Source organism: Phaenicophaeus curvirostris, chromosome 6 (assembly GCF_032191515.1).
Source record: "Phaenicophaeus curvirostris isolate KB17595 chromosome 6, BPBGC_Pcur_1.0, whole genome shotgun sequence".
NCBI classification, from domain to species: domain Eukaryota; kingdom Metazoa; phylum Chordata; class Aves; order Cuculiformes; family Cuculidae; genus Phaenicophaeus; species Phaenicophaeus curvirostris.
In genome coordinates this window covers 10,642,137-10,651,284 of record NC_091397.1, presented here as the reverse complement: position 1 = coordinate 10,651,284, position 9,148 = coordinate 10,642,137, and positions in this window count along the sequence as shown.

The window sequence follows — 9,148 nt, the reverse complement described above, 5'->3', positions numbered from 1 at the left end:
CTTTTTCTCCACTCATTGTTCCACATACAGCTCTACAATTAACCTGCTGCACGCTATTCATACACAGCTCTAAGGACAAAACTGTTGACTTCCACGATAGCGTTACTATGGTACTGTTCATTGCAGCCCCAGAATTTCACAATGATTCATGTAGTTCCCCAACTCCCTGTAGGTTTACTTATCACCATTTCACATTAAGTTAAAAAAACTCTATGAATTTTGGGAACTCAGTAGGAGATGTCACATTGTGTAGCTCTTGTCACCTCCAAGCACCCATCTCCAGCTGCAGCTGTGGGTGCTTAGCTCTTGAGTCAGACTTCAGGTTCCCAAGTTAGACACAAAATGCAAGGGACATGTAACCAGAGCTCCCCAGTGGCTTTAATCAACTACAGGGCTATTCTTTCAGAATCTCATTCATCCTTTAATTTAGCACAAGAGGAGTGGATCTCTCAGGAGATTAGTTATTGGTAGTAAAAATCCATTCACCAAGTATCAAATCTTACAGATTAGCAAAGATGGATGAAACAAGATTTTTTTAACTGTTTCTGAACTCTCTGTCATTAAAAGCACCTAATTAATTTAAAAGTCTGGCCCCTTATTGACATTTCAAATCAACTTTGACCAATGGCAACCAATTCATTGCACATCCAGGACTTTCAACCTGATTTTTGAAGAACAAGAACCCATTTACAAAAAACATTTAGTAATGTCTAATGGTGTCATCTGGATTTAACATCTTGGTATGCTCAGATGGAAAGTTTCTCAGTTGTGCTTAGAACTCTAAGAACTCATGAAAATCTGTAGGAATTCAAGTGGTTTTGATTTTGAAATCTGCCTTCAGTGACTTCAAGATAGGCAAGTCACAGTTTAGCCTCTACATTGATCTGAGATGATGGTGGGCATTAGCAAGAAATCAAGCCTTTCTCAGTTAAAATGAGTGAGTTATAGCGCTTGTCAGTGACCTGTGTCATTCTTCTCTCAATGAAACCCAAAATCCCTTTCATAGCCTCACACTAGATATAAAGATGTCAGAAGTAGCCTCAGAGTTTGTATTCATCAGTGGCTGTAACTCTGTTTTGAGACACTAGAGGTCTGTTCTTCACAGGTTCTGAACATCTGCACATTGTTACTCACAGGTGACTTCATGCCCCCTTTTCCTTCTCTTCAAACCCGTTTGTACAACACTCAGCTTCGGCAGCCTGTTTAATGTGGACATCATCATCATAAGTGATATTTGAACAAGTCAGCTGGAATTTTAAATGAATGTCAAATGAATTTGGGTTCAATCCAGATCTGCAAATGCTTGGACCAGCAAAAGTCTACATTCACAGCAGCTGCTCTCTCCAGCATCCCCAGCAAACCAGTTGGAAAGATCATGGAAATTTTCCTCAAAGGTCAAACTACCATGCACGCTGAAGTAGCTGGTCTGCTACTAAGGGTTCTTACAGCCCTAGAAGTCATCTCAAAACATGCTGCCCTAAGCCCTCATAGACATAGATGTTTTGGTCTTTGCTTAATGTCAGTCACATTTATAGTCTGCAGTTAACGTAAGCCACATCTCTTGCTATTCTCACAGGTAATTTTCCCTAGCTGCATTTCATCTCCTAGCCCTGAACACTCTACTTTAGGCTCCTTTCCAACTGCTCTTTCCAGCAACATGTAAAAACCATTATCATTCATTCACAGCACAGGGAATAAAAGACCAGCTCACAGCCTACCAGTCATAACTAAAATCAACCTACTTTTTTCATTTCCTTTTTTAAAGTCTATCAGTTTTACAGTGCTCAAGGATTTTTACTTCTGGCTGTGCGTTGAACTCCTGTTCTTCAGTGATGCAGAAACATCTAGGGTAAAACTTCTAGTGTGCTCCAGAGTAAAGATATTTTTGAATATAATTTTGGAAACAAGAAGAAAACCTTTAAAATCACTGAAATCAACAGTACATTAAAACATTATTGCTGGATACAGCTGAATCACTGTGACAGTCATAAAGTGAATCCTACTACACTCTTCCATCAAGCAATTTGACATCTTCTAGACCCTGCAAATATTTATTTTCATGCTGAACTGAATTCAGTGTGAATTGATTTAAAAACCTCAAAGGCCCTGCTAGTTTTATAGATATGAAATAACTAACACCGAAAATCAGTAATTTCTGTATTGAACGCTAAAATCCTTTCAAGTAATTTTAATTATACCATGAAATATTCAATAGTTAAGAAAGTAAGACCACAACCGCTGCTGACATGACCTGGGGGCTACACCTTTTTACACCAGTTAAAGACTTCTCCCTTTAGGAAGTTTTTATTGCTTTAACAAACTTAGTCCCTGAATACAAAAACCAAATTGAAATTTAAGTGAGTATTTGCATTGCTATGGAGAAAGTTATATGACTTCAGCTCTCAGTAATCCAGGATTCTGTATAGCTTCTCATCCTCTAAACACTCTTAGTGTCTCAGGCATTGGAGCGCTTTTTAAACATATTGCTTATGACTATTGCAGGATAAAGTCCTTCATTCTTAGCTGGTTTAAAATATTAACTATTTTATTTTTACCTTTAAAAAAATGCATGCATGGAATAAGTGATATGTTTTCTTTTAATGGAAAAGTTGACTATCCAAAGCTATATAACCATGCACACACTTTTTCACAATACATAAAAAAGACACCACATGTAAGTGCACAGTGCAAAACTCCTGTTAACTTTTCTTGATAGTTATTAATCCCCAAAGCTATTACAGCCTGTACAATACAGTTGCAATACCCTTTCCCCTGTCACTTTAAACTTCACAATAGTGAATAAATATAACCAAAACATTCCAAGATATGAATGCATGAAGCTGTTCTGCAGCTGCTGTTCTAGGAGTGTCTTTACCAGATCATCCTGAAGAAAGGCCAGTGTTTGCCAGCAGCCTAAAAGAGTTTATGGCTGCTCAAACCAACAAAAAGCAAACCAGCAATTGGTGATTTTCCTCTTGTGACCATGGTACTCCAAGAGGTGGCTCTTGGATGTTTTTTTCTAGCCCTGTTTTTCACAGGTCCTGGTAGAATTCCTCAAATCATAAGCAAGGTTCAAGAGGATTGCTGCTGCTCAAACCATCTTTTTCTGCCCACAGAAATGTATGGTGAGAGTTATATGTGCAGCACTGGGCATCCAAAAGGCTCCTTTTCTGTCTCTATATGTGTCTGCAGGCTTTGAATAATTTATCTGTGTCTTCTTGAGCCATAAAATGTAAATAATACAATAGTCTAAATTCTTTCTTGTCTGGGCATGGATATAGCACAAACCTCTCTCCTCTTTTGCCCCTACCCCCCTCAGTATGTCTTAAAGCTCTGCCAAGATATCTAGGTTACTGAATCTTAGATAAACTGCCTGATAGATATTATCCCCTGGGGATTTTGGACCCATTAACAGGACAAATGATCTGCAATTAATGTGCTCAGAAGCCTTGATTTGGAGAGGGAGGGGGGCAGGAGGATGAGAGGAAGAAACAAAGGAAGAAGGTAATTGTGAAGAAGGTAAGTTTAATGCCTTTCTTTTTAAGGGCATGCTGGTCTATGCAGGTATTTAGCATAGCTGGTACTGACCTTTTGTTCAGGCTCTTCTTTATACTTGGACAAACTGACAAATAGCTCTGTGACCCTTAGATGAAACATGCAGTTCTGTCCTGTACAAATACACATATACAATTTCTACAGTCCTGCAGACATGCCTATGCTTGCATGTATAATTCCCATATGTAATTAAAAAAACAGACCTGCAAAGGGTTACAAACGTGACTTCAGTGACTAGGCACACAGCAAAACTCAGATTCTGCTTCTGTGTTTTACAGTTCTTATACTTAGCCTTTAACTATCATGTATTGGTTTGACCCTGTTTACAATACCACTTTGCTACTCGTAAGTATGTAACTATTGAGAGTATTTTCCCTTAAAAAAATGCACAAATAATTTTGTAGTAATGGTCTACTTTAACGGAGTCAGGCCTGCAGGAAAGCGGGGGAGGTTCTCTTTTTGAAAGAATACAGTGATAGGACAAGAGGTTTGAAGGTGAAAGAGGGGAGATTTAGATTAGATACTATGAAGAAATTTTTTACTGTGAAGGTGGTGAGGCACTGACACAGGTTGCCCAGAGAAGTCACGAATGCCCCCATCCCTGGAAGTGTTAAAGGATGTGGCTTTGAGCAACCTGATCTAGTTGGAGGCATCCCTGCCCATGGCAGGGGGTTTGGAACTGGATGATCTTTAACGTCCCTTCCAACCCAAACCATTCTATGATTAATCTTGTGTTTATTTATTTTTTTTTTAACCTCCTCTCAGTTTTTTTGTTTATGGAATTTTGGCACTTTTTCCTTACATGTCTAAAAATTCTATCATTAACTCAACTTCCAAAAATTATTAACACACTTCTCCTACTAATTAATTCTAAACAGTATTAAATATACAAAATAATCCTATACTCATCCTCTTGCCTCTTCCATGCAGCGCTATTTCTGCCTACCGATGACTTTTCTAGCAGGTCTGTTTGCTTTTAAGGTAATCTTGAATGGCCACTTGAAATTGAGAGAGTGCGAGACTGCCCTTATCCTCCAGTCATTAGGTCATATCTTTGAATCAACCATAGCAAAAATGTGAACCTTGAAAAATCTCAGCCGAGGCAAGCGTCCTGGCTGCTGGGTGATTAACCATTCTGGGATCATTCCTGGCCCTTTCTGGATCTTTTTTCTGACACTTACTAAGGTTTTTTTCTACTGAAACATGTATGTTTCTAATGAAAAACATTAGTCAGACAACACAGCATTTTCAAACAGAAGTGTTTCCTTCAAAAACTGTTCAGCTGTGGTTACCATGGATAAGGATGTAAATCTTCCATATATAAAAAACCCTATAGATTGCCCAGCCCTTCTTTCTCTTTGCCTAGCATTTTTGTCACATCTATATGGGTATTACATAAAGACACAGAAGGATATGCTAAACTTCAATATGCTTTTCACTGTGGAGAAATGTTCAGATTCTGTAATTTTCAATATCAGTCTTCCAAACAGCCTCCCATTCACCTCCAGACACTTTAGCAATGGAGAGCTGATATTCTACCTTCTCAGCCACCATTCGGTATCTGTACTAGCTTAGAATCCCTTACCAAAAAAATTTAAATATGCCCTCACAGGAATAACTTACTGATACTGTCTTCTACTCCTTTTTTCAAAGCAATCAAGTCCTGCATTTTTTTAGAGCCCCTCATCATCCCTGACTTCAGGAATGGAGTTTCCTTTTTCTAGTCTTTCTAGTAATTGTCACAAATAACTTCTACCCTTTAGGATTTCCTTTTCCACAGTTCAGAAACTTATTGAAAACATGATGATAAAACCCACAATCAAAAAAACCTCCCAAGGCTGTTAAACCTAAACATGAGTTCTTAATTTATTATACAAACTATTAAAAACCTTGGCACTGAGAAATGTCTGGAGGAAAAGATTGTGAACCAGCAAATAACCTGCATGTGTCATAACACGTTATTTACACTGTGATTCTGTTGTTCATCTAATTTGCACACAGATTCAAGGCTTGAAGTTTTTACATGGCATTAACAAAACTCATTATACCTACTACCGCTGGTTTCTACCAGTCTGTTCCTGAGGCTTTAGGACAGATCTGTGCACCTTTGCTAGGTGTAACCTACTATAAAACTGTAAAATACAACCAGGTAGGGAATAGCTTACACTTCCCAGTCCTGAGAATTGCTACTTGAGTTATTTCCAAATGCCCAATTCACCTACTGATTGACTTTTTACTCCTTCCTTGACACCTTACTCCTGTCTTTATTAGCCTTGTGTACTCAAGGACTTCTTTCCATCTTTGATGAATGCCCTTTCTCTCTTGATTTCTGGCATTGCTTCACACGCATTTGAACACATATCATTATTTTGCAAATCCTCTGCATGGAGTGGCTATGAGAATTTTAATTTCCTTTTAAAATCTCCATAGCATTTGATCATAAATTCACAGGAGCTTTGCAAATCATTCGTTGCTGAGCTGTGACGACTTCCAGTAATACTGCTGCTATTTTGTGTTCTGATGAACAACTTGTTCTCTCGCTGTGCAAGCCATTTGCTCCTTTCTTACCTTCAGTTGTTTTGCAGTTCTCTGCTAATTCAGATGACCTTTTTCCTTGTTCCTACTACTAGCTTTTAAAGCCAGATGGTTTGCATAACCCATGAGAATATACTAATTTATGTTTCAGCACTTTCATTTCTCATCTTGTCCTTTCCACAGAATGCTTTTCCCTCCTTTTTTTTTTTCCCTCCCCTTTCAGTGCTCAGATTTCTTTCAGAGCTGTCAAAATTGATTTTTCTTAGGTAAAGAAACCTTTTGAGTTAGTGAAACCACTCCCCTGCAAGATGTAAGCATCCATGTAACAGACCTCAAGGACAGAAATGCTTGAAAAGACCATCCAACTGTTTTGCAACCTCTTGGGTAGCAAGCACCATCCAGTATCAACATATTTTATTTTGAAATTTCTGTTTTATGAATCAAATATTGCCCTTCTTTGCATTTGAGTTACCCGCCTTAACCACAAAGGTAAGGAAATGACTTTGCACCAATTCTAGAAGCCATGACTCCTTTTTCTCAGTATAGATGCTCACACTTTTCCCCCAGTGCAAAGCTGAGAGTCTAAGAGAAGTCTGCAATGTCTGTCAGGGCACCAGGAGCTGTAAGTGCCACATTTTCCCCCCATGAGCTCCTACCCAGCCCTCCTAACCTCAGCCTGGAGCAAAGCTCTAACCTAGGCACTTAGGCTTGGCTGACCACTCCACAGCAGGCCTTGCAGGTCCCGATGTGGTGGCTGGACTCCGTCTGTCTACCCTGGTCTGGATATTTTGGTGTTGTATTCTCTGCCACCTTTGAGGTGAGCAAGGAGGAACAGCTGTGCTTTTCCAGGGTGAGTTTGCTCTGTGGGCTTGCCTTGTTTGTTTTTCTGGTCTATAGCAAAGCCACTCCATACATTACAAATTTAAATTCTTCTAAACATGATGACTGGAAAGACCACTGAGATCGAGTTCAAATGTAAACCTAGCATTGCCAAGTTCACGACTAAAACATGTCCCAAAGTGGCATGTCTACATACCTTTTAAATACCTCCAAGGATGGCAACTCAACCACTTCTCTGGGCAGTCTGTTCCAGTGCTTGACAACTCTTTCAATGAAGAAATTTTTACTAACGTCCAACCTAAACCTCCCCTGGCACAATTTGAGGCTGTTTCCTCTTGACTTTTCCAACCTAAGTGATACTGTGATTCTGTGACAGTACCTGACGAAAGCCAGGGATGATGCATGTCAGGGAGTACAGTTGGAGCTGTTTACCTCAAGTACAAAGATGATTGTGAGAATCTGAAACTTGAGGGAGGAATGAAGCAGATGTCAGGGTGAGGGAGGGGGCTGGGACCAGCCCTCCCTCACTGTGGCACAGAGCTGGCTGTTCCAGTCAAAAATACACACTCTGCCAGCAGGCATGGCAGCTGCTCTGTTTCACCTTGGTGACAGCGGCGTTAAAGGCTAAATGTTATTAAGCCAATATTATTTCTGGTGAGAAAAAGAGAGCTTATGAAGGAGGAGGGAGTCAGTGAGTCCATGCCGGAGACTCCTGCTCCCTCTGGGCAACCAGGCCCCACCCACATGGAGTGAACTGGGGATGGAAGGTGGAGGATGAACATAACACTCCTGCGCACGTCTCCCAGGCACACCCCCCACCTCAGCTGTGGGAGGGGTTTACCCAAGGGCTCATAAAATCCTTCAGGATGGCAAGTAGTTTTATGTGGAAAACTCGGGTGGCTGCAGGAAGAGTCATAGAATGCCAGGTCATAGAATGCCAGGTTGGAAGGGACCTCAAGGATCCCTCAAGGATCATCTGGTCCAACATTTTTAGGTTATATATATTTTAAATGAGATGGCCCAGCATCCTGTGCCCAGTGTAGAGGAACCTACCACTTCCCTGGGGATATCATGCCAATGTTAAACTGTTCTCATGGTGAAAAAATTTCTTCTGGAATCCAATCAGAACCTCCCCAGGAGCAACTTATATCCATTACCTGTTGTCTTTAACATGTGACTCCTCGTAAAAAGGGAACCTCCATCCTCTTGGCAGACACCCTTTATGTACTGGTGCAGGGCAATAAGGTCTCCCCTAAGCCTTCTCCTCTCAAGGCTGAACAAACCCATTTCTCTCAGCTTTACTTTGTTTCGTAGGTTTCCTAGTTCTCTGATGATAGAATCATAGAATAACAGAATCACAGAATCATAGAATAGTTTGAGTTGAAAAGCACCTTACAGATCATCTAGTTCCAACCCTCCTGTGATAGGCAGGGACATCCCACTAGATCAGGCTGCCCAAGGCCCCACCCAGTCTGTCCTTGAACACCTCCAGGGGATGGGGCATCTACAACTTCCCCGGGCAACCTGTTCCAGTGTCTCACCACTCTAATAGTGAAGAAATTCTTCCTTATTTCTAGCCTAAATCTGCCCCTCTCCAGTTTATACCCATTGTCCCTAGTCCTATCACTACAACCCTTTGTGAAGAGTCTATCCCCAGTTTTCTTGTAGCCCCTTTCATGTACTAGAAGGTCGCTATAAGATCTCCTTGGAGCCTTCTCTCTACAGGCTGAGAAAGCCCAACTCTCTCAGCCTGTCCTTGTATGGGAGGTGCTCCAGCTCTCGGATTATCTTTGTAGCCTCCTCTGGACCCGTTCCAAAAACTCCATATCCTTCTTATGTTGAGGATTCCAGTAGTGGACACAATACTCCAGGTGAGGTCTCACAAGAGAGGAATAGAGGGACAGAATCACCTCTCCTGACATGCTGGACATGCTTCTTTTGACGCAGCCCAGGACACGGTTGGCCTTCTGGGCTGTGAGCGCACGTTGCCGGCTCAGGTTGAGCTTGCACTTGGCCTTGTTGAACCCCATGAGGTCCTCACAGCCCCACTTCTCCAGCCTGTCCAGGTCCCTCCGGATGCCATCCGGCCCTTCTGGTGTGTGGCAGCCGCCCCACCATCTCGGTGTCCCCTCTCCAGCCTGTCCACACCCTTTTATTTCACAGCGGGGGGCAAACCCCACCGCGGTATCGCGGCGCTCCAGGCCGTGGCTGCCCTGAT